The sequence below is a fragment of the Meriones unguiculatus genome, chromosome 17 (genome assembly GCF_030254825.1).
Source record: "Meriones unguiculatus strain TT.TT164.6M chromosome 17, Bangor_MerUng_6.1, whole genome shotgun sequence".
Classification (NCBI taxonomy): domain Eukaryota; kingdom Metazoa; phylum Chordata; class Mammalia; order Rodentia; family Muridae; genus Meriones; species Meriones unguiculatus.
In genome coordinates this window covers 77,232,705-77,257,492 of record NC_083364.1, presented here as the reverse complement: position 1 = coordinate 77,257,492, position 24,788 = coordinate 77,232,705, and the positions used below count along the sequence as shown (strand labels likewise).

At 38.0% G+C, this 24,788-nt stretch overlaps 1 protein-coding gene across 2 annotated transcripts in view; it reads left to right on the top strand.

The window, feature by feature from the left end:
- The first annotated feature begins 24,044 nt into the window (after positions 1-24,044).
- The window catches only part of Robo2 (roundabout guidance receptor 2), a 1,624,501-nt gene continuing 1,623,757 nt past the window's right edge, over positions 24,045-24,788 (top strand). Inside the window, exon 1 of one of the 2 annotated variants that reach the window (XM_060370640.1) lies at positions 24,045-24,375. The gene's annotated coding sequence lies outside the window, so the exon portion shown is untranslated. The remainder of the gene's footprint in view (positions 24,376-24,788) is intronic. The other variant, XM_060370647.1, reaches the window with a different exon arrangement.

Here is a 24,788-nt window from a genome sequence, read left to right as displayed (position 1 = left end):
GGTAGCCAGATGTGTGTAGTCAATAACAAGAGATAACTTCACACACTCCTTCTGCTGACATTATGGTGTACAGCAAGAAGAGAGCTGGTAAAACTCAGCTTATATTTCAGTCTGTTGCTTGCTAAACCCACAGTGCCAGTGAAAATCTCAAGGAGACTTAACAATCCCCACAATGTACAGCATTTCCAGAAGCAAGGACATTTCATTTCTCTGTCAGAGTGTGTCATCACAGCTATGTTTTCACCACACCAATAGCTGCTGAATGTTTCCTACTGTGAGTCAACTTGGCAGTTATGTCTGCAGCCAGCTATTTTCATGTAAGATGTTTGGTTGATAAAACCACTCAGCTGATGTTCAAACAGATTCTGTTCCATCTTCTGTTAAATAAGCTAATATGTGAAAAGTTTTTCAACAAGGGCCTGAAAGACAGTGACATACAATGTACTGTTATCTATTTTTTTCTGGGACTATAAGTTGACTTTTTTTTTAAGCAAATTTTAAGATGATTTGGTGGAGTTTTCTCCCAATATTTAAAATGTCTACTCAATAACATGCATTATTTAAACTGTATCCATCAAGGTAATGACCATGAATTTTTTTTTACAGATTTCAGTGTTTCACTATGTAGATTATGAAATATTGAATCTTGGAAAATATAATCACATTTAAGTAAATGTTGTCCACTCTAGCTTGCTGTACAGATTTCGTTGAATATGAACTTTTAAGTTAAGTATACCCTCCTGTATGTTACATACTCAGTGCACTCTGTCAGGTAGTTTGCCTTGTAAACACGGTAACTCTAAAAGCCCCATATGGTTAAAGCTTTACAGATGCCTACTTTAAAAATATAAATAGTTTAATATTTCTGTTCTACTTGCAGCAACCTTATTTATGAAACATAGGTTTGGATATATGTGTGTATGTGTTTGTGTGTGTTTACATGCATTAGTGCTTATATTTTTTGGAATGATACACAATATCATAAATGGAAGGATGTTTTTAGGAAACCATCCAGGAACAGGAATAGTGTTAAATTTAAGAAATTCTGTACTGTATTAACCAGTGGTAATAGGAACAAGCAAATTAATGGAAAGATTATACTTATGTAGTTAACCATAACTTCCATGCATAATTGAAAATTACTGCTAACATAATGTTAGAAATCATCTCACATATTTTATCTAAAATAGCCTATAGTTTTCAAAATAAAATAATAAAATATAACTTCAAAAGTCTATGTCTTAAGGTTTGTTAGCAGTAAGTTACATACAAACATGACCCCAACATAACATTTGGTCTTTATTTTTGTTTTATAAAAGTCTTCTGCAGTCACAGAAAACTAGGAAAGTTGGATTAAGGTTGTTTCCAGATTCTGGCTATTATGAATAAAGTTGCTATGAACAGGGTTGCCAACCCTATATCCTACAGAAGGCCAATATCCAGAATATATAAAGAACTCAAGAAGTTATACAGCAACAAACCAGTAATCCAATTAAGAATGGGTTACAGAATTAAACACAATTCTCAATAGAGGAATATCGAATGGCAGAGAAACACTTAAAGAAATTCTCCATGTCCTTAGTAAGTAGGGAAATGAACATCAAAACAACCCTGAGATTTCACCTTATATCTATCAGAATGGCTCAGATCAAAAATTAAAGTGACAACACATGGTGGAAAGGATGTAGAGAAGGGGGAACCCTACTCCATTGCTGGTAGGATATAAATTTGTACAACCACTTTGGAAATCAATCTGGTTCCTTCTCAGAAAATTAGGAATAGTGCTACCTCAAGATCCAGCTATAGCACTCCTAGGCATACATCCAAAATATGCTCAAGTGTACAGCAAGAACATTTGCTCAACCATGATGGTAGCAGCTTTATTCATAAAAGTTGGATATTTATTATCTGCCTTCTTTTAACCTTGCAATAAGTCTGCCATCATATGCTATAGGTCTCCCTGCATTCTCTTTACCCTTCATCTATTCTTTTCAAATCTGTGACCGATGACTGTTTAAAAATGCTTCAGGGTTTCTCTGTTCTTTGATATTTCTTCACTGCTGGTGAGAATGTAAACTTGTAGAGCCACTTTGGAAATCAATCTGTTGTTCTTTCAGAAAATTAAGAATAGTGCTACCCCAAGATTCAGCTATATCACTCCTTAGCACATATCAAAAATACACTCAACCATTCAGCATGGGCATTCTCTCAACTATGTTTATAGCAGCTTTATTCATAGTAGCCAGAATCTGGAAACAACCTAGATGTCCTTCAACCTAAGAATGATACAGAAATTTTGGTACATTTACACAGTGGAATACTACTCAGCAATTAATACCAAGGAAATCATGAAATTTCCAGGCAAATTAATGGAACTAGAAAATATCACCCTGAGTGCTGTATCCCAGAAGCAGAACGACACACATGGTATGTATCCACTTATAAGTGGATTTTAGCCATATGAAATAGAATAAACATACTAAAATCTGTAGTCCCAAAGAAGCTAAACAACAAGGAGGACCCGAGGAAGAAGCTGAATCCTTATTCAGAAGGACCAACAGGATAGACATTGGAAGTAGGAAAAGACAGAGAATGGGACAGGAGCCTACCAGAGAGGACTTCTGAAAGACTCTACCCATCAGGATATTGAACCAGATGCTGAGACACATAGCCAAACTTTGTGCAGAGTGCAGAGAATCTTATGAAAGTAGGAGGAGATAGGAAGATGGGGAGGGGATAGGAGCTCCACTAGGAGACCAACAGAGCAAAAATTTCTGGGCCTAGGAGGACCTGCAGAGACTGATGAATCGACCAAGGGCCATGCATGGAGAGGACCTAGATCCCATGCTAAGATGTAGCCCATGGATAGCTAAGTCTCCATGTGGGTTCCCTAGTAAAGAGAGCAGGGACTGTCTCTGTCATGGATTTAGTGGCTCTTTGATCACCTTCCCCTGGAGAGGTGTCCTTATTAGGCCACAGAGAAAGAGGATACAGAAAGTCCTATGAGACCTAATAGGCTAGGGTCAGATAGTAGGCGAGGAGGAGCTTACCTGTCAGTGGACTAGGGGAAAGACATGGGAGCAAGGGAGAGAGAGAAGGGCAAAGGGAGAAAAAAAGAAAGAGGAGGAGATGAAGAGGGAGGGAAACACAGTAAATTAATAATAATAATAATAAAAGAAATAGTTATGATGAAATATCTGCTTACACGAATAAATCATGATTTAAGTTAAAAAAATTCTTCAGTTTCACATTACTCAACTCTTTTTATGCAGGGCCAAAACACCAGTGTCTTGCCATGTAGTCCTTCTGGTGAATACAGGAATTCTATCACCTGTTTTTACAATACTCTGTCCCACTTTTTCTTCTCCCCTAAGAAACACCAGCAATGTATTGATGCACTTTTGTGACCTTCCAACCTGTTAGATCTCTTCTAAAACTATATATGTTGTAAATATTGTCAAAGGATTTCTTACCTAGGAATAGTGGCTTGCATCTGTTACTCCTACACCAAGAAAGCTGTGGCAGAATGATTACCAGGATTTTAAGACTAGCTTGTGTTACTAAGTGATATTTTGTCTTACACAATACAATGTAAGTGGACTGGGGAAGGTAATAGGAGCAGACTAGGGAGGGAGAGAGAGAGATTGGGAAGAGACAAGGGAAGGGGCCACAGCTGGATACCAAGTGAATAAATTGTAATAAATAATAAGTCATATTACACAATGCAATACTACCCAGCAATTAAAAATTAGGAAATCATGAAATTTGCGGGCAAATGGTGGGATCTAGAAAAGATCATCCTCAGTGCAGTATTCGAGAAGCAGAAAGACACACATAGTATACACTCACTTATAAGTGGATACTAGACATACTAGACATAGAATAAATATACTAAAATCTGTACACAAAAGAACCTAATCAAGGTGAATGACCCTGGGTAAGATGACCAATCCTCACTTAGAAAGACAAATGGGATGGACATTGGAAGAAGGAGAAAACAAGAAAATTGACAGGAGCCTACCACTGAGTACCTCTGAAAGAATCTACCTAGCAGGGCATCAAAGCAGATACAGAGACTCATAGCCAAACTTTGGGCAGAATGCAGGGAATCTTATGAAAGAATGGGAAGATGGTAAGATCTGGAGAGGACAGGAACTCCACAAGGAGAGCAACAGAACCAAATATCTTGGGCACAGAATTCTTTTCTGACACTGATAATCTTACCAAGGACCATGCATGGATATAACCTAGAACCTCTGAACAGATGTAGTCCACAGCAGCTCAGTATCATAAGTGGGTTTCCTAGTAAAGGGAAAAAGGGACTGTCTGGCATGAACTCAGTGGCTGGCTCTTTGACCACTACCCCCTGAAGAGGAAAGCAGCCTTGTCAGGCCACAGAGGAGGGCAATGCAGCCAGTCCTGAAGAGACCTGATAAGATAGGGTCAGACGGAAGGGGAGGAGGACCTCCCCTATCAGTGTACTTGCAGAGGGGCATGGAAGGAGATGAGAGAGGGAGGGTGAGATTTGGAGGGAATGAGAGAGGGGTTGCAGCTGGGATACAAAGTGAATAAACTGTAATTAATATAAAAAATTAAAAAAAATAAAAATTAATAAAAGAGGAACCTCATAAAATACAATAATAATAATAATATTAAGCAAATGCTTATGTTTCCATGATATCATGGGCATGGGGGAGGAGAAGGTTTTGAAATACCTTTTCTGGTGTATGGATTCCGAGCCTCATTTTTGATATCTGACCCTTTCTACTTTATTTCTAAAAATCACCGTTTCTGTGGAGGCTTGACATTGCAGTCACCTTCTGTAACCATTCCCCACTAATAATGATAGGTTTAACATATGCTGTTTTACATTTCTAGTTCATTTTTATTCACCTGACTGTTAATTACACTATTCAATGATGGATGTAATCCAGGAACAGCTTCATCAAGTTCTTTGTGAACACCAAGTTTCCCTTAGACAACATCACCCAACATTATTAGAGTAATTTTTCTAACTCGGATCATTCTTCTCATTCCTTTCTCTAAATATTTTAGTTTTATTGAGATATTCAGACTTATACAGTCTTGCCATTAGAGACTGTGTTTTAAATAGATAGATCTGGGTATTCCTGCACTGTCTGTCTCGAGTGGACTTGAAGGAAAGGACTCTTCGTCACTTTTAAATATATCTACCCAACTAATGAGCATCACTGATGAGCATCTGGGCCTGTCATTTGATACTTACTAAATATTGATAGTACTTTATATTATGACCATGTGATGCTGTGTATAGACCAAGTGACTATATTTGCCTGTTGTAATAGCTACAATCCTTTCTTTCAAAAATTCAAACTGAGAACATTGAGTTCAGAACAAAATCAGAACCAGAGAAATTCCTCTGTCTGCTGTGGGAAAAACAAGAAAGCAAGCCACAGATCAAATGCCATTTTCAAACAGCTGGTTGAGTCAGAAAAAAATGAATAATTTAAAGGGAAGATACTTTGTGGCTTTAATATCTTTAATAGGGCATTATGGTCTCAGCACCCTTCTGCAGTATTTGCTGCCTCCTCCACTCACTGTCAATAGCAAAGTTGATCAGCTGCTGGATATTTCAGTATATTAATACGACATTCTAATTAATCTATGTAAAAAGTACCACTTCTAGAAGCTAGTGATCAAAGGGAAGCCATGATTAGGCATGTCAGCTTAGAAAATTTCATCAGTCCCTTGCTTCTTGTAATGACTTCATTGTTAGAAAGCTGCATTGTTGTAAAAGCAGACAGCTGTCCACCAGTGTTTCAAAAGAAAAAGACAAAGCCAAGTGGCACAATACATAAAAAAATGAAGAAAGTGATAAAACTAAAACCAGGAGAATGAAAATAAGTATTTAGTTATGACTTTGAGTCTTATAGAATAGGCTTCATGTGCCAAGTGTTCAAGGAGTCCTAGGTTTTCTGCAACTAGCTGGTGACTTATTTTCCACATACTTGAGTGTTTCCTGATAATAGTGAGTGAAAAGGGATGAGCAATGCACCAACTGCCTCTTAGGGGTGAAGATCTAAGTGAGCAGCAAAAGTAACTGAATGATGTGGTTGGTAGTAAATAGTAAGTTATTCTAAACATAAAAGATAAAGTCAGTCACCTGTGAGATGCATCAGTAGATAATAATACTTGAGGCAAAAATTGAGGAACATGGTTTGATAAGCCAGACCTATGTAATGGAAGGAGAGAAATAATTCCTGCAAGTTGTCCTCTTGCAGAGGACTGTCTTCCACAAGTGTGGCTGCCATCCTCACCCTACATATACACCCACTCACTCACAAATAAAAATATTTTTAAAAGCACACACAATAAGGGCTATATTTAATCATACTTTCCCTAAACCTTAGCAATATGAAAACTTCACAGCTTTCCTAAGAAATAAAACTGAGGTGTTACACAGAAAACATAATTTTATATTCTAACTTGGTGGGCATTGAAGGAATCAATACTGACATTAATAGTGCTTAAATTATATCTTAGGATGTTTATAGAAATACAAAGACGCCAAAACCATACAATGGAAAAAAGATAGCATCTTCAACAAATGGTGCTGGTCTAACTGGATGTCTACATGTAGAAAAATGAAAATAGATCCATACTTGTCACCCTGCACCAAACTGAAGTCCAAGTGGATCAAAGACCTCAACATAAAACCAGACACATTAAATCGGCTTGAAAAAAAAGTGGGAAATACCCTAGAACTCATTGATACAGGGGGAAACTTCCTGAACAGAACACCAACAGCACAGGCTCTAAGAGCAACAACCAATAAATGGGACCTCATGAAACTGAAAAGCTTCTGTAAAGCAAAGGACACCGTCATCAAAACAAAGCGACCACCTACAGATTGGGAAAGAATCTTCACCAACCCTTTATCTGACAGAGGACTCATATCCAGTATATATAAAGAACTAAAGAAGCTGAAAAGCAGCAAACCAAGTAATCCACTTAAAAAATGGGGAACAGAGCTAAACAGAGAATTCTCTGTAGAGGAATACCGAATGGCAGAGAAGCACTTAAAGAAATGCTCAACCTCACTAGCCATTAGGGAAATGCAAATCAAAACAACGCTGAGATTTCACCTTACACCCATGAGAATGGCCAAGATCAAAAACTCAAGTGACAACACATGCTGGAGAGGTTGTGGAGAAAGGGGAACCCTTCTGCACTGCTGGTGGGAATGTAAACTTGTACAACCACTCTGGAAATCAATCTGGCGCTTTCTCAGACAACTAGGAATAGCGCTTCCTCAAGATCCAGCCATACCACTATTGGGCATATATCCAAAAGAGGCTCAAGTACACAAAAAGGACATTTGCTCAACCATGTTTGTAGCAGCTTTATTTGTAATAGCCAGAAGCTGGAAACAACCCAGATGCCCCTCAACTGAAGAATGGATGCAGAAATTGTGGTACATCTACACAATGGAATATTACTCAGCAATGAAAAATAAGGAAATCATGAAATTTGCAGGTAAATGGTGGGATCTGGAAAGGATCATCCTGAGTGAGTTGTCTCAGAAGCAAAAAGACACACATGGTATATACTCACTCATATAGACATACAACATAGGACAAACCCACTAAAACCTGTGCATCTAAAGAAACTAAGCAAGAGAGAGGACCCTAACTAAAACGTCCAAACTCCATCCAGAAAGGCAAAGAGGATGGACATCAGAAGAAGAAGAAAACAGGAAACAACCTAGGAACCTACCACAGAGGGCCTCTGAAAGCCTCTGCCCTTCAGGCTATCAAAGCAGATGCTGAGCCTGATGGGCAACTGTTGGGCAGAGTGAACGGAATTTTAGGTAAGAACTGGGAAATAGTAAGAGCTGGAGAGGACAGGGTCTCCACAAGGAGAGCAAAAGAACAAGAAAATTTGAACATAGGGAACTTCCCAGAGACTCATACTCCAACCAAGGACTATTCATGGAGATAACCTAGAACCCCTGCACAGATGTAGCCCAGGGCAGTTCAGAGTCCAATTGGGTTACATAGTAATGTGAAGAGGGACTGCCTCTGACATAATCTGATAGGCCTGCTCTTTGATCACCTCCCTCTGGAGGGGGGGAGCAGCCTTACCAGGCCACAGTAGAGGACAATACAGCCACTTTTGATGTGAACTGACAGACTAAGATCAGAAAGGAGAGGAGAACCTCCCCTATTAGTGGACTTGGGGAGTGGCATGCAAGCAGAGGGAGGAGGGAGGGTGGGATTGGGATGGGAGGAGGGAGGGGCTTATGGGGGGATGCAGAATGAATAAAGTGTAATTGATGAAAAATTAAAAAAAAAAAGAAAAAAAATTGCTATAACTCTGCTCCAAACAAACAAATAAACAAACAAACCATAAGAACTGGAAAAAAAAAAAAAAAAAAAAAAAAAGAAATACACTTATTTTCTAGTTGTGTGATGACTTGTCATATCCTGTGATGAATTTTTCACTACTGTAAATTACAGAAAAAAGTCAGTTAAAAATAGTAAAAATTTTAATTTAATGAATAAGCAACTGTTTTCAACAGCTCCAACTCATTCCATCTAAGTCAAAGTCAATAGTCACATTTTCTAAGACTCGCTCATGTTTCCTCATAAGAGAACTTGAGGGAAAAGTACACTAATTTGGCGGTGGAACACTCTCCCCTTCCAGTTAGTGCGATGAGCCTCTCCAGTGAACAGCACATTAATCAGTGGTGCAGAACAGGAAATATGGTGGTTTTATGAAACGGTCTCCCAAACTTCTTTAAAACTTGACCTATTGATCAGTGCTGGCTCTTTGCCTTATCCGTGGAAACCACAGTAGACCTGTGACAGCAGAGAATAGAATACGGAATGCCTTCCGAAGCTAGGCCATAGAAGACTATGCAGCTTGTCCATGGCCATCCTTAAATGCCTGCCATTGGAAAGATTTGTCAGGAGTGGGTGTGCCCTGATGTGTTCATCTTCACACTGTGTGGAGCAAATGGCACCTTGACAGGATACATTCACATTGGCAGTTCAGAGTTCTGGTGTTTGATTGATCCCACCCAGATTCTGAAGATGCTGTTGGATGTTTGCAGGTACTTAGGCCTGAATAAGGTACAGGTTAACTCACTCCTCTGAGCTTTTCACTCTCTTGATCCTCAAAATAAAGAGAATCAGAAAAAGTATGGTATACTTCCTGATACTCAATTTCCTGTCATAAATTATCAGTGGATGGAAAAAATAAAATTAATTAAGGTTATTTTATACCCTAAATTAGTATATTAAGAATTTATGTAGTTCATTTAGTCTTTTCCACGACCTAAGAGACAGATACTTCTTACAGTTTTTAGATTTATTTGTTTAATGTATATGGTCGTTTTACGTGCACTCCTGTCTGTGTACATAGTGTTTCTGGTCCCCACAGAAGTCAAAAGAAGGTGCTGGAGTCCCGGATGGTCGTGAGCTGCCATGTAGGTGCTGAGAATAGAACCTGGGTCTTCTGCAGGAATAGGTGCTCTGAGCTGCTAAGCCACTTCTCCAGTCTGCTCATAGGTAATAAAATAGAGTTCAGAGAAGATAAGGAGCTTTCCCGACAGGTTATCCTTTTAAATGGAGGGACTACAATTGAAAGCCATCCTTGCCTACGTCTGGATGCCATTTCAAAAATATTGATTTCTTTGGTTCAACTATGTTTATAAAAGCTAATAAAAATAAAAACAAAGCCAAGATTTTAAGTGCTTATGATGTTTCAAGAACTTATATCCATGACATTGTCAACTGTGATTGAAATTTACATCAGCATCATTTGAGTAAAAAAATACTTTTGTACAATGTACTTTGTAGGGAGACAAGTTGCTAAGTTAATGTTTCAATTAACGTGACATATTTTTCTTTTTAAATTTTTTTATATTAATTACAGTTTATTCACTTTGTATCCCAGCTATAGCCTTCTCCATCATTCCTTCCCAATTCCATCCTCCCTCATTTCCTCCCATGCCCCTCTTTAATTCCACTGACAGGGGAGGGAGGTCGTCCTACCCTTCCATCTGACTCTAGCTTATAGGTCTCATCAGGACTGGCTGGCTGCATCATCTTTCTCTATGGCCTGGCAAGGCGCTCCCCCCTGAGGAGGAGGTGATCAAAGAGCCAGCCACTGAGTTCATGTCAGAGACAGCCGCTTGGAAATGTGGTTATTGGAAAATAAGTAAATTGAGGGATTAATCAGCTTATACAAGTAGCAATGTTTCTTGAGAAATGTTATAACAGGTTAATGCCTTTATAGAAGAATGGACTTTTTCACTGTCATATTTGTTTCCATTTTTATTTTATATGTGGTATGGTATTTTAAAATGTGGTAGTTTGAATGAAAATGGCTCCTATAGGCACATATACTTGAATGCTTGGTCCCCAGTTGTTGCTGGGACTGTTGAAAAATTTTTGAAGGTGTAACATGATTGGAAGAAGTATGCCACCAGGTGGAGGCATGCTTTGAGGTTTCAAAAGTCCACATCATACCAAAATCTCTGTCTCCGTTTGTTTCTCTGTATCTGTCTCTGTCACTATTTCTCTCTGTGTCCTTTTATCTCTGTGTGTGTGTATGTTTCCCTCATCCCTCTTGCCGTGGCCCCTACTTGTGGATCAGATGAAAGCTGTTGATACTTTTCTGGCACTTTGTCCGCATGCCTGGTGCCATCTTCCCCACTATGGTGGCCATGGACTCTAACCCCCTGGAACTGTGATCCCTCAGACACTTTCTTATGTATGTTGAATTTCTCATACTATTTTTTGTCATGGCATAGAAAGAGTAAAATTTAAAAAAAAAATGCAAGACAGGAAACTTTCAGATCTTAGAAGTTAATGTGATGTCCAGAAGAAAGTTATCCTGTTACTAGAGTATCACTCCTATCTCTCTAATACAAAATGCTTGGGAAGAGGCATATTTGGAGTTTCCTTCTTTTTCAGACTTTGAAATACTTTCATAGACATTATGTGGTTTCACTGGAGTTAGATCCATTTCCAGACTTGTTATTTATGGTTCATACACACCAAAGCATAGCACCTGACGGTGATTTTATTCAGCACTTGTGTGTGGATCTACTATAGCGTATTTGTGGATTTTGCAGGACATCTTGATGGACTCAGTTCTTCTCTTAGGTAAGCTCAAGGGTTCCAATTCAGGTCATTGGGCTTGGGAGAAAATACTCTTCCCCACTAAGCCAGCCATCTCATTACTCCCCTTCATTCATTATACTTAAAATGTCTCTATCTTTAAATAGCCTCTGGGTAGCCAACCTCAGCATGCCACGTGGGCAATGCAGATAGGTCCACATACATGGAAGCAAGCCAGATCCTCAGCCTTAGCCAAATGTGGAGTTGTTTGTGACAGAGAGCACTCACCATCGGGAAGGTGGAAGGCAGAGGCTATTTAAAGTGGGCTGGCTTTACCCAGGGTCAGATGATTGTTCAAGGTTCCTGAATAAACTGCATTGAAAAAAAAAAAGATCATGAATATGAGCTACCTGTAAAATGCAAACTCATACGGAGAAAAAATGTAATAGACACTGCCAGGGTCTGGCATATTTTGAGAGCTATATTTTGGTACATACAGAGTTTCACTTTCAGATGATGGTAAGTTCTGGAAATGGCTAGTGGTACATTTACACAACACTCTGAATCTACTTACTGTCAATTATACACTTAAAATGGTGAAGTGCCAAACTTTATAATATGTATACCTTATTATAATAAAAAGACCTTCATTTCCTTATTGTTATATCATTGTAAAGTTAGGCAATGTGTTACTATCAGAAGAAAATGGGGGGTAAAGGATATAAAATTTTTCTCTGTCATTACTTATAAATACGTACCTTGTAATATCATTTCAGAATAAAACTTTTTCAATTTTCTCTTTGCCTTTGGAAAGTCTAAATTTTAAAGACATACATAGAAACTTTGAAGTTTCAATGGAGATCATTTTAATGTATTTTTATTCTATCTTTTTGGGTGTTTTGTAAAAAAAAATGTCTCTATCTTGACTGAGCCTAGACCAGATTAGATGCAAGATTTTCCCTTTGTGATACAACCACAACACTCATAAGTTTCAAGTAACTAGAGCATTTTTATTGCAAATATTTGGACTATGGATTGCCATTACTATTTCTACATTAAAGGCATCTAAATACCAATTTATTAGAGGCCTTCTACAATACAAAAAATCCGATACAATAGGAGTATGTGTTAAGATCCTTTCACTATACCTTAATATTAACATTGTTGAATTATTAGGTTAATGATGCTTTTATGTAAGCAGCAGCTTCAGGAAGTCAGAGGGGATGCTGAACTGATGGATCCTGACCATTTGACTTGGGTTCATTCTGACTCAATTTGATATTGATTTTTATTTTATGATGGATTAACTGGGAATTGTAAGGTTTCAAATGGGGTATTAATCTATGATTGTATGTGCAAATTAATTTTTTAAGTTGCTCTGCAGACCAAAGGTCTTGGAAGATGGCAATCAGTTACAAGGATTTGAAATTCACAAATGCTTTCTCGATCCTGTTTCCTAATACAATTTTAATTGCAGTCATTTACATAAATTAACAAAGACTGATACATTAATTATCTCTACCAATTAAAAGAATTTCAAGATTCAAATGTTTACAAAATTGTGATTGTTCATTTCATACCCATGTGAAAAGTTATGTTGTTCTTTCTCAGTCACTGATTAAGGATTTACATACAGCCTATTAGACATTGCAGTGTAAGAGCAGAACAGTCATGACTGTTCTGCTCTTACACTGCAATAGGGGAGCAGATATCACTCAGTCACTCAGACTGCATTGTAAACAAAACTTTGAATAGAATTCTACTCACCATTTTAGTGCTACATAACAGGAATGCTTTACTCACTAAGGAAAAGCGATGTTTATATACAATGAATTAAAATAATGTTCCATTTGTTGTGATCAGGATAAGATTACCAGTGCTTGGAACACTATAATTTGACCGTGAGCAAGGTTTAGGATCTATAGTGTACGTGTGTGTGTTTCTACTTGAGTTCTTTTTTCCCCTAACCTTACCTAATTTCTGGAGTCACCCTTCCCTCAAGATGATTTAAAGAGAAATCTCACTCTATGAATGTCCTACCATGAAAGGAACAAACCCAACTATCCACTCTCATGTGGCAGAAACACAGTCAGGGCATCCAGAGGTGTGGGTCAGTGGAGCACTGCCATGAAGGGTTCTGTTAGTATCTGTGTGAGAAGTAAGATCTTGCTGTTAGTCTTTTATGCAGCCCTCTCCTTTTTGCTCCTTAACTCCAGTGTGTGCAGAAAAATCTGAGGTACATTTTTAAAAGGGGTCACAGAAAATAAGGCAAGGTTAAAAGGGGAGGGAGAAGACATCTTGAGGCAAAGACATGAACACAGCTTTGAAAGAAGAGGACATGACAAGTGAATCCAGACAATGTAAACAGCATGTATCGGGGCTTTCAACAGGGGTTAATGTGGTTTGGAATAAAGTGCCCATCACAGAATATCTCAGAAGTGTATTAAATGTCTTTTATGAATCCTCACACTAGAGATCCAGATGATCAGGTAGAAATACAAGGAAGGAATCATAACAACCAAGTATACGTAGAGTTCCAGTTGAGTTATAAAGGTTAAGTAGGGATACTTGTGGGAAGACCTTGGGATAGCAATGGGTTTCTACGTTATCTGGAAAGAAAAGGTATGTTCAGAGTTTTGTGTGGAATGACTGATGGTTGAAAGATCTATCATATCAGATCAGATGGGGAAACGTTCCAATTCATTCTGTTGATTAGCATTGCAAATTTATAGAGAACATGACTGTATCTACTCTGCCCCTCTCACATTCCAAATGTGTAAGCTGTAGGTCAGAAACCAGAAACAATCTACCAAAATCAATCAGCTAGCCACAGGAGTGACTGTGTACTGTTTAGGTAATGCTTTGTTTGTTTAAGTAATATCAACTATTTTGGATATTTAATTTTACTTCTAGAAGTTTTAATCATTAAACATTTTTATTTAAAGTTATTTTCATTATTGTGATTTGCTTAATTTGCTATATATTTTGTAAAATCTCATCCAAACATTCAGATTTAACTAGTGTCCAAAGGATAATAATTTCTACATGTAAAGTTCCAATGTATGTGTGTGTATATATATTATATATACATATAATCTTTTGTTCATGAAGAATAAATAAAATACTGACTCCCTCCACCTTCCTGGCAGCAATTAATTGTCAATATCTCTTTAGCTAGAGGGAGGGACTTCCTGACCCATACTGCCTCCTTGCTGAAATTTTCTCTAGCTTGATCTTTTTGATGTCTTATTCATGCTTTTGTTGCCACTGTCAATTCATACAGGCATATACCGTATAACATCCAGAAAAAAATAAATAAAAACCTGTTACCTATTGTCATCCAGTGTCTCTGGGTCTTACAATTGTTCCAGCCCCTACTCTATAATGATCTCAGCCTTGAGAGGAGATATCTTTCCCCAAAGAAACTCCCCAAGCTCCAGAGGTTGGCCCAACATCCATGCACAAGCTGGAAGCCCTGATACAACTCCACGAGCTTACTAAAAGAAGTGAGACTATTTGCATTTGGGAGGGGAGAGTGGTGGTGAGTATAGAGGAGAAACTGAAGAAAAGAAAAATGATGGCCTTGATCAAAACTCATTGTGTGCATGTAGGTAATTCTCATTCTATAAGAAATAAAATAAAAATTAAAAGGAAATGTATGTAAGATGTTTTTAATTTTCTGAAATTAAAATGACTCAACAAAAATAAACACAGGTTTTGAAGTATAGCACATCTCCAGTGTATATACTACCAATGTTAGAGTAATTGTGTGCCTATCATGGAAATATTTTTTAAGAGCAATGGAAATGGCAATGCTAGAGAATTTAGAAAGAAAAAAAATCAATGTGTACAAGAAATACAAAAACTGATCTTGTAAAGTATGCTTTCCCATTCTGACAGGTATTAGTGAAAAACACATATCAACACGATGAGGAAATATGTGTTTTGAGATCTTGGTGTTGAAAACAGAACCCTTAGCTCATTTGTGGAGCACGTTTTTCTCCGTATTTATGCAATATTTTCATCTATCTAAAAAATATGGGAAATTTTCATAACCCCCATAGGTAAGAAATAGCATCATAGCACTATCCTAAATATATAATAAAATATTTTAATTGTATTTATAAGCTTTTTAAAGCATGTAGTGTGCTTATTACTGTGAATTCAGAGGTTCATTTATGGCCAAGTTCTCCTATATTGAAAGTAGGATTCCTTTTAGGGTATTCTGAGAATAATGACATTTTGATGTCTTCTTTTATTCATTCATAACATTCATTGTCTGGAGACATTAATATTTGACATACTGATGCCAAATCATACTTAAATTTGAAAACTACCACCATATAAATTGAATTGTTTATATCATAGAATTTTAGATATGAATTTGTAATCTGACATTTTCCAAGTGTAGCCTCAAATATTTTTTTCTGAATTCTAATGATCAATTCTTTCACATATCCTGGGATATTAATAATGCAGAGTTGTAAAGGATTGACAAAAATTAGGTCCTGCGTTGTAAACTGGGTTCCTACCGTGGACTGGAAATATACTAATACAATTTTAAAGACTGGTGCTATAGCCTGTTATGGTGCAAACTTAATTAGTTAATCTCCTGAAGCATGGCTAGCCGTGTAGCCTCATGTGAGCTATACCAATTCCATTGATATTTAAAAACCACATATTCTAATAAGAAGGTTTTGGCATTGTGTGTTTAGGCTGCACATTTAATATTGTTGAGTTATGCTATAGGTAGTAAATTACATGGCCGTTTCATATGTGGAATTATGCTGCTCTAAGTAATACTTTACATTTTCTCAATCTCTTTGGAGGATTTAAATAGTTTCCTCAGATGCCTACAAATCAAGCAAGTGAGGAAATTTGTTCTTGCTGCCAGGGATAAAGAAGAAACATCACACAGTTTGCCCTGGAGAAAATAGTACAGAAAGGGTAGAAAACATTTCTTTTTTCAAGAAACAGCATAAAATTCAAGACATATCTTATGTATTTAAAAGCCAGTGAACTTTTAATGTCAACTTTTATTCTTTTCAGTCTTCATAAAAGTATTACTTATTGCTAGGTTAATCATAAGAAATTTTCAAATGTCTTTCCAGTAGGAATGCATCACACACACACACAGACACACACATATACACCACAGAGAGAACCACAGGTGAATGCATTATATATGGGCATAACCCAGGAAAATATATGCTGTCTGTCTGCTTGTGTGTCTGTCTGTTTATCCACCCACCCATCTGCTTGTTTACATATAATCTATCATCCATCTTAGGAATCATGTTCTTCATCCTGACTAAAAGCATTAGTAGACTTTCCTGGACCATAAATCTTTACATATCTCTGAGCCTAATATGGTGATGTATTATGCTGCAGTTCAAAGTCAATTGTACAGACACTTCTTTGTGATCATATTGCAGAGTGGAACTTAATATTAAATAAAGATGTGTATGTCTATGATTCTTATAAATGTCATTCATATGACATGTTTGTGGTCTTCTTTATTATAAAGAAATTCTTATTCTTTTTTGTGGGTTTTTAATGGGATCTTTGTGTCATCTTTAATAATCTTATTCCATTAGAGAAATATAAACTGAAAATTCCCAAGTAGAAGAAAACTGCCTTACTTTTATACTAAGTGCTTTGTGGTAAAATTTAGAAAGGCATTTTTTTCCCCTGCATTTGAATTTTGTAGCTATCTCATCACAATTTTTCAGAAATGATATTTTGTGTTGTGACTACTAATCAGAAGAATGCTGTGTTCTAAAAATTACTGGATATGTTTAAAATTTGTTCATGTTCAAGCGACATTAATGAATTAAAAAGGAAATCTTGTTCAGGAAATGGCATAAGTGCAATAACCATAAGTGATAACAAACTTTGTCTTCTCAAATAGGTATCCATAGTGTACAGATACAATCTGTAAATTTACTAGCTTCATTACCTTGAGAAAGTGCAGATTTCTGAGTCTCGGTTTTGTAGGTGACATTACTTCAACTTTATAGAATTATGACAAGTGATAAAGTTATGGCAAAGAACTTTGTATCCAGAATATCACATAAGGCTTAAAATGTCAGTTACAATTTTTATATATTATCACAATTATGGTCTTTTTTTACACTGAGGATGCAATTAGGACATAAGACAGACTTAAAATGATGGCAGTGTCCAAGAGGGTTCCCTAGTGCTAGGAACAGGGACTGTCTCTGACATGAACTCATGGGCTGGCTCTTTGAACACCTCCACCTGAGGGGGGAGCAGCATTACCAGGCCACAGAAGCAGACAATGAAGCCAGTCCTGATGAGACCTGATAGGCTGGGGTCAGATGGAAGGGGAGGAGGATCTCCCCTATCATTGGACTTGGGGGGGTGTATAGGAGAAGAAGAGGGAGTTAGGGTAGGATTGGGAGGGGATAGGGAAGGTCCTACAGCTGGAATACAAAGTGAATAAACTGTAATTAATAAAATAAAATAAAAATTAAAAAAATAATGTGTAAACAAGTTACTTGGGATCTTGTCAAAATGCAAATCTTGGCCTGGGTGCAGTGATTTCTAAGCAATGCTAGTGACAGCAATGCTAGTGGTCCATACCTAGTGTGGTCCATACCTAGTGTGGTCCATACCTAGTGTGGTCGATGTACAGAATGTCACCAAAAGTGTGATGCCTTAATATCTCAAATTCAGCAGAATTAGAGATTTGATTAGGAAGTGCCTTCTCTTTATAATACATCCTTTACCAATGATGACATTATTCTGATTACACTCAGAAAAAACATCTTTCCATGGTTAGTCATTCAAATAACATTGACTATTTCTGGGCCTCTACTTACTGTGAAAGACAAAAATAAGTTTTATTTGTATCTTTAAATTTTTATCCCATATCGAATTATATAGATATAGACACTTTCATGCATTTCTTACATTTTACTTCAGATTAAAATGCATATATAGGGTAATGAATAAAATCCATGCATATATTTTTACAAAAAATAATCAAGGTTACTTTTGTGGGAGGTTGGAAGAGTTACAAAAATCATCATCATGTGTGTGAGAAATTGAAAAACAACACCAAACATTATCTATACAAAGTACAAGGGGATTCAGGGCAGAGAGAGAATTATACCTGAATAATATCTAGAAGAAACATTAACCTGCCTTCTTCTTCCAGCTTGCCCCAACAGTTCCTGAACCTGAGTCCATCTCATTTCTTCCTACTGCATTTATGTATTTTATTTTTTCATAGAAAAGAATGACCAAATATGCTCCAGATGTAGTAGAATGTACTCCATATGCTTCATTTGCACAGATACATTCAACATTTATTAGAAACCATGAGACATGGTCATTGTTTTCCTCATTTTACAGACACTGAGGAAAGAGCCCTTAATTGCATTTTTTAGTTATGTTTATTTATTTATTTTTTATATTAATCACAGGTTATTTACTTTGTATCCCAGCCGTAGGCCCCTCCCTCCTTCCCTCCCAATCTCACCCTCCCTCCCTCATCTTCTCCCTGCCCCTTTCCAAGTCCACTAATAGGGGAGGACCTCCTCCCCTTCCATCTGACCCTAGCTTATCAAGTCTCTTCAGGCCTGGCTGCATGTCCTCTTCTGTGGCCTAGCAAGGCTGCTCCTCCCTTGGCGGGCAGGCATTAGAAGAGCTTGCCTTTAAGTTCATGTCAGGAATAGTCTCTGTTCCCCTTATCAGAGAACACATTTGGACACTAGGCTATACCATGGGCTATCTCTGAGCAGGGGTTCTAGGTTATATCCATACATGGTCTTTGGTTGGAGAAACAGTCTCATGAAATAACCCTGTGCCCTGATATATTTGGTCCTTGTGGCACTCCTGTACTCTCCAGGTCTTAATAACTCCCCCTTATTTCATATGATTCCCAGGACTCTGTTGAAGTTTTGGTTATGAGTCTTAATATCTGCTTTGATACACTGCTAGTTAGGGTCTTTTAGAGGCCCTGTGCTGTAGGCTCCTGTCCTGTTACTTGTTTTCTCCTACATCCAATGTCCATCTCATTTGTCTTTCTAAGTGAGGATTGGTCATCTTACCCCAAGTCCTCTTTCTTGTTTATCTTTTTTAGGTGTATAGATTTCAGTATATTTATCCTATTTTATATGTCTATATAAATGAGTATATACCATGTGTGTCTTTTTGCTTTTTGGATACCTCACTCAGGATGATCCAATCTAGGTCCCACCATTTGCCTGCAATTTCATGATTTCCTTGTTTTTAATTGCTGAGTAGTATTCCATTATGTAAAAGTACCACAATTTCTGTACCCATTCCTCAACTGAGGGACATCTGGCTGTACTACAGAGCAATAGTAATAAAAAGTGCATGGTATTGGCATAGAAACCGAAAGGAGGATCAATGGACCAAAATAGAAGACCCAGAAATCAACCCACACACCTATCAACACTTGATTTTTTACAAAGAACCCCGAACCATTCAATGAAAAAAGACAGCATCTTCAACAAATGGTGCTGGTCCAACTGGATGCCTACGTGCAGAAAAATGAAAATAGATCCATATATATCATCCGGCACAAAAATAAGTCCAAGTGGATCAAAGACCGCAACATAAAACCAGATACTCTAAATCAGTTAGAAAGTGGGGAACAGCCTAAAACTCATTGGCACAACTTCCTAATTGCATTTTTTAAACAGTCAGCCTCACTAAGCTTGCTTCCCTTCTTTGAAAGTGAAATGATTCTTTTAGCTCTGTTCTGTTGCAAAATCTTTCGCTTCATCTGTGATTTCAGACTTCAGGGTAGAATCACTCTGAAAACCTGTTTAACTGAAACTGGGAGTTTGCACATCCAATATACTGAGTATAATGTTTTGTAGCATCTAGAAGGCACTGACTAGTTGAGATAATAATGATAATGAAACTATCAACAAATATGTACCAGTACACAATGGATAATCAGAATAATGCTGAGGTTTGCAAATGGCAAAGCACAACAAATATCTTTCAAGTGCATGTTAACTGTGTTGAATACTTATAACACTACTGCCAGAAGTTAAAAACTACAGAAATCAAATAATCTTCAAAATATTCAGGATCTCTGTCTAGCCAAAGCCAGTTGAGTTTCCTACACTACAGAGTCTCAAAGAGGCCCAGCTTGGACAGAATTTTCTTGCAATGCAAAGGGGCTTTAGTAAACCATCACATTCATTTCTTTCTCTTTTTTTTTTTTAGTTTTTTTTATTAAGTTTTTATTTTTTATATTAGTTACAGTTTATTTACTTCATATCCCAGCTGTATCCCCTCCTTCATTTCTTCCCAATCCCACCCTCCCACCCTTATCTCCTCCCTGCCCCTCTCTAAATCCACTGATAGGGGAGGTCCTCCTCCCCTTCCATCTGACCCTAGCTTATCAGGTCTCTTTAGGGCTGGATGCAATGTCCTCTCTGTGGCTTAGAAAGGTTGCTTCTCCGTCGTTGTTTGTGTGTGTGTGTGGGGGGGGGGGAGTCAAAGAGCCAGCCATTGAGTTTATGTCAGTGACAGTCCCTGTTTTCATGACTAGGAAACTCACTTGGATACTGAGCTGCCACGAGCTACATCCGAGCAGGGATTCTAGGTTATATCCATGCATGGTCCTTGGTTGGAGATACAGTCTCAGAAAAGACCCTTGCACAAACTAAAATCTATACACCTAAAGAAGATAAACGAGAGAGAGGATCTGGGGTAAGATGATCAGTCTTCACTTAGAAGGACAAATGGGATGGACATTGAAAGTAGGAGAAAACAAGTAACAGGAAAGGAGCCTACCACAGAGGGCCTCTGAAAGACTCTACCTAGCAGTGTATCAAAACAGATGCTGAGACTCATTAACCTTGGGCACAGTACAAGGAATCGTGAAAGAAGGGTGAGTTAGTATGACCTGGAGAGGACAGGAGCTCCACAAGGAACAAACATAACATTCATTTCAATGACTAATTAATGCTGAACAAACCCTAATTTGACTTGTATCATATGAAAATTTTATTGCACATTAAAGCTCATAGATTGATAAAAATAGTAATAAAAGTAAATTTTACTCAAACACAAAGGAACAGTTAAGGCAGCATTTTGATTGTATTTATATACACATGATGTGTAGCTAGCACTATTCCCACTTAACACACAAAGATTTTTTCTTTAACTGAATATTTATTGATTCTGGCATAATAATACCATAGTCGTCTTTCAATATCCGGTGTGGATGTAGCTATAAATCTTCTTATGATTTTCCTAGTCAAGAGATGTATTTTCTCCCTTTGAATACTAATACTCTAGTTGTGCTCTTATTTGAGATGCTTTCCCTCAAATGTTTTATAGTCTGTCCACTGAAAATCTCTCTAATTAGTCATTTATGAATAACAGGAACTGTGTGAATTCCTTTTTTATATTAATTACAGTTTACTTATTTGTATCCCAGCTGTAGCTCCCTCCCTCATCCCCTCTCAATCCTGCCCTCCCCCCCTCATTTCCTCCCATGTCCCTCCCCAAGTCCATTGATAGGGGAGGTCCTCCTCCTCTTCCATCTGACCCTAGCCTATCGGATCTCATCAGGACTGGCTGCATTGTCTTCCCCTGTGGCCTGGTAAGGCTGCTCCTCACTTGGCAGAAGAAGTTAATCAAAGAGGCAGCCACTGAGTTCATGTCAGAGACAGTCCCTGTTCCCCTTACTAGGGAACCTACTTGGAGACTGAGCTGCCATGGGCTACATCTGTGCAGGGGTTCTAGGTTATATCCAGGAATGGTCCATGGTTAGAGTATCAGTCTCAGAAAAGACCCCTGGGCCATTTCTTAACTCTTATAAAAACCTGATAACTCTTCTTTAACTTTCATTCATATAAACAAATTTCTAAATCAGAGTTATTTTGCCTCTAACTATTCGTGAATTATTATCTTGAGCCCAAGAGCAGATATTAAAGTGTTTATTAAACGACTTCTTCATTCTTTTGTTAAAAAATATTGTTTTCAAGCAAAATATTTTCTAGTCCTATTGCAACCTTTGACATGTGCAATAGTGTTTGAACTTGCAATGGTCTGTGAAAGCTTGGAGTTCACAGAACAGTTGTGCAAAACAACTAGCAACCTACTTGATATTAACTTATGGAATCTGTGCAAATTCTTCTTGGATATATGGACAGTGTGGCAATTCCTTAGGAATAAAAAAAAAACCAAGGAGAGGAATGCCTGAAATCATTAAAAAGCAACTCCCAGAAGGATCTCTGTTGAAATAATACATCTCATTATGGAAATAATGAAAGAAAATGAGCGACTGTGCATTTGACCTTTTGGCTTTCTGAACTCAGCTTCCTTAAAGGGAAGACCATGTCTTCCCACACCACATACAGTATTAATTTTGCACACATTATAGCATTTTCACACACCTGGCTTGTTTTTCTACAAAGTGTGTGTTTGTCTAATTAATTGAATGTTTATACATAGAAAGGTGTTTATCATGCTCTAGCTCAGTGCTCACACACATCACTCCGAAGCATATTCAGCTCTAGTTCAGTATGATAGAAATTGCGTGTCTCCTTTTATGGATAACAATCACATGGTGCCACACTCATGCACATGTGATTGCACTTCAGCTTGCACAGTTTTGTCTTTACACCAGAAAATGGAAGATAAAGGATTGAGAGGCAAAGGTGCTGGGAAGAATATTGAGAGGGCTGTCAGAGGCTCTCCTATACAGCAGCTTTCAAAATATTAGACAAAGCTCAGAGAGCCAGGCTGAGGCAACTTCTGATTCTATTGTGACCAAAATCTTCTCAAACTGACTTTCCTTCAAATATATCATGATAATGTTTGTGGGTAGATATTCATAACTGATATTTGGGAGAGTGATAGAAAATAGTAAGCAGTGAGTAAATTCAAACAAAAATGTGAAAATCAATAAGATTCTAAAAGTCTTAAACATTATATTCAAATTTCTTAATGTAAGACACTGCCAGTAGCCTTGAAACATGGCATAAAATCTTAAAAAGAAAAACACCCCTGTTAATTCTACTGCAAAAAGTTCTTAATGGAGTTAAAAAAAAGGTAAGTATACATACCTCTCAGATAATAAAATACATCATCCAGACTCAACATGTAGAAAGATGAGAGACTAGCTCCATGCCATGAGAGTGAATTGTCACCAACACATACCAAAGCAGAGCCTATATATTCCTCACTTGAATGCTAAATTTCTCACACAGTCGAGTGCTGCAAAGGATAGTTGGCAGAAGAAGTGGCACACCTTTAGGCCACTGCATCACTTATTAAAATTCACCATGAATTTATATTATTTTTATATGACAAATTCATCTGAAGAAGAGGTGGAATCACTCTGAAAGATGAAATCACATCTTCATCTTCTACATTTTCTCTTTGACCTTGAGTAAGTGACTCGTTATTCATTTTTAAATAAAGTAGTGAAGCTAATATTGCCTCACTGAATATTGTAGGAGCTAGCTGAAAGAGGACATGACTTGAAGAGCCTCGTGCTCAGGGTTTATCAGTTTCTGTCCCTCAGGAATCCGCAGGGTAATCATTAAAAGCTGCCTAGTTCAGATTCAATGCAATCAAAATGTGTCAGTATAAGTCATTGAGAAATGAACAACACTCCCTCAACTTTTCAGCCTCATAGTGTAGCAAAGTTTGCATTGCTTTGCAGAAACTACTGTAAAGACAGAGAATACATTTTCTCATTTGTTTCTTTGGTACTTGAAGAATCCTGGAGATGTTTAGGAAGAGCTTGTGCTTCCTGGTGTTTTAAACAGAGTTGCCCAATCATGTGTGACTGAAGGAATGTCGGATGCTGCAAGGCTGGAGTTAATATCTGCGCCAGCCCGTTTATTCAAGTGGCTGCAACTGGGATTTCTGCTTTTGGGACTTCAGCTTGCGGGTGGGGGGAGCAGATCCTGGGAACATCTCCTGGCTGGGAGGAGCCCTGAGCTTCCTTCTTAGTACCACGGACAGCGTACTAAAGCTGGGAGAGAGGCGGAGGAAAGCCTCCAGCCAGGATGCAGGAGCACAGTGGCTGACAGGCTGGGAGAAGAGGAAAGGGGAAGGAGTGCGCTGGGCAGCGCGTGAAAAAAAAAAAAAAAAAAATCTGGACGCGTTCAGAGCATCAGGTTCTGGGGGTGTTGTTCAGCTGCAGCGCGTTCCGAATTCAGGCGGACGCTGCTGCCCGAGTTTTCCCGCAGATTGTCAATCCGCGTAGGAGCAGACTGCCATCTAGACCCGACTCCAGGTGAGTTAAGCTGAAAGGTATGCTTAGGGGTCTTGAACTAGAGAGGCTTGCACCTGGCGAGGTTGTACAGCTGGCATTTTTTATTTGCAGAGTCAAGGACATACTTAGTCTTGACAGTGGCAACACTAGCTGAGGCTAAGGGATGGGCGGTGGGCAGTTTTTATCTCCAGGCAGAAACTGGATGACGTGCAACTGAAGTGAGGAAGTGGGCTTGAGAAAATGTCCTCAAAGGTAGGCATTCAGTGTGTGTGTGTGTGTGTGTGTGTGTGTGTGTGTGTGTGTGTGTGAGAGAGAGAGAGAGAGAGAGAGAGAGAGAGAGAGAGAGAGAAGCTTTGGTGATAAAAAAAAAATCTGGCCACCCATTCTGACCACCTATTATCTTGTTCCGTGCCCACTTTTTCAAGTCAAGTCAT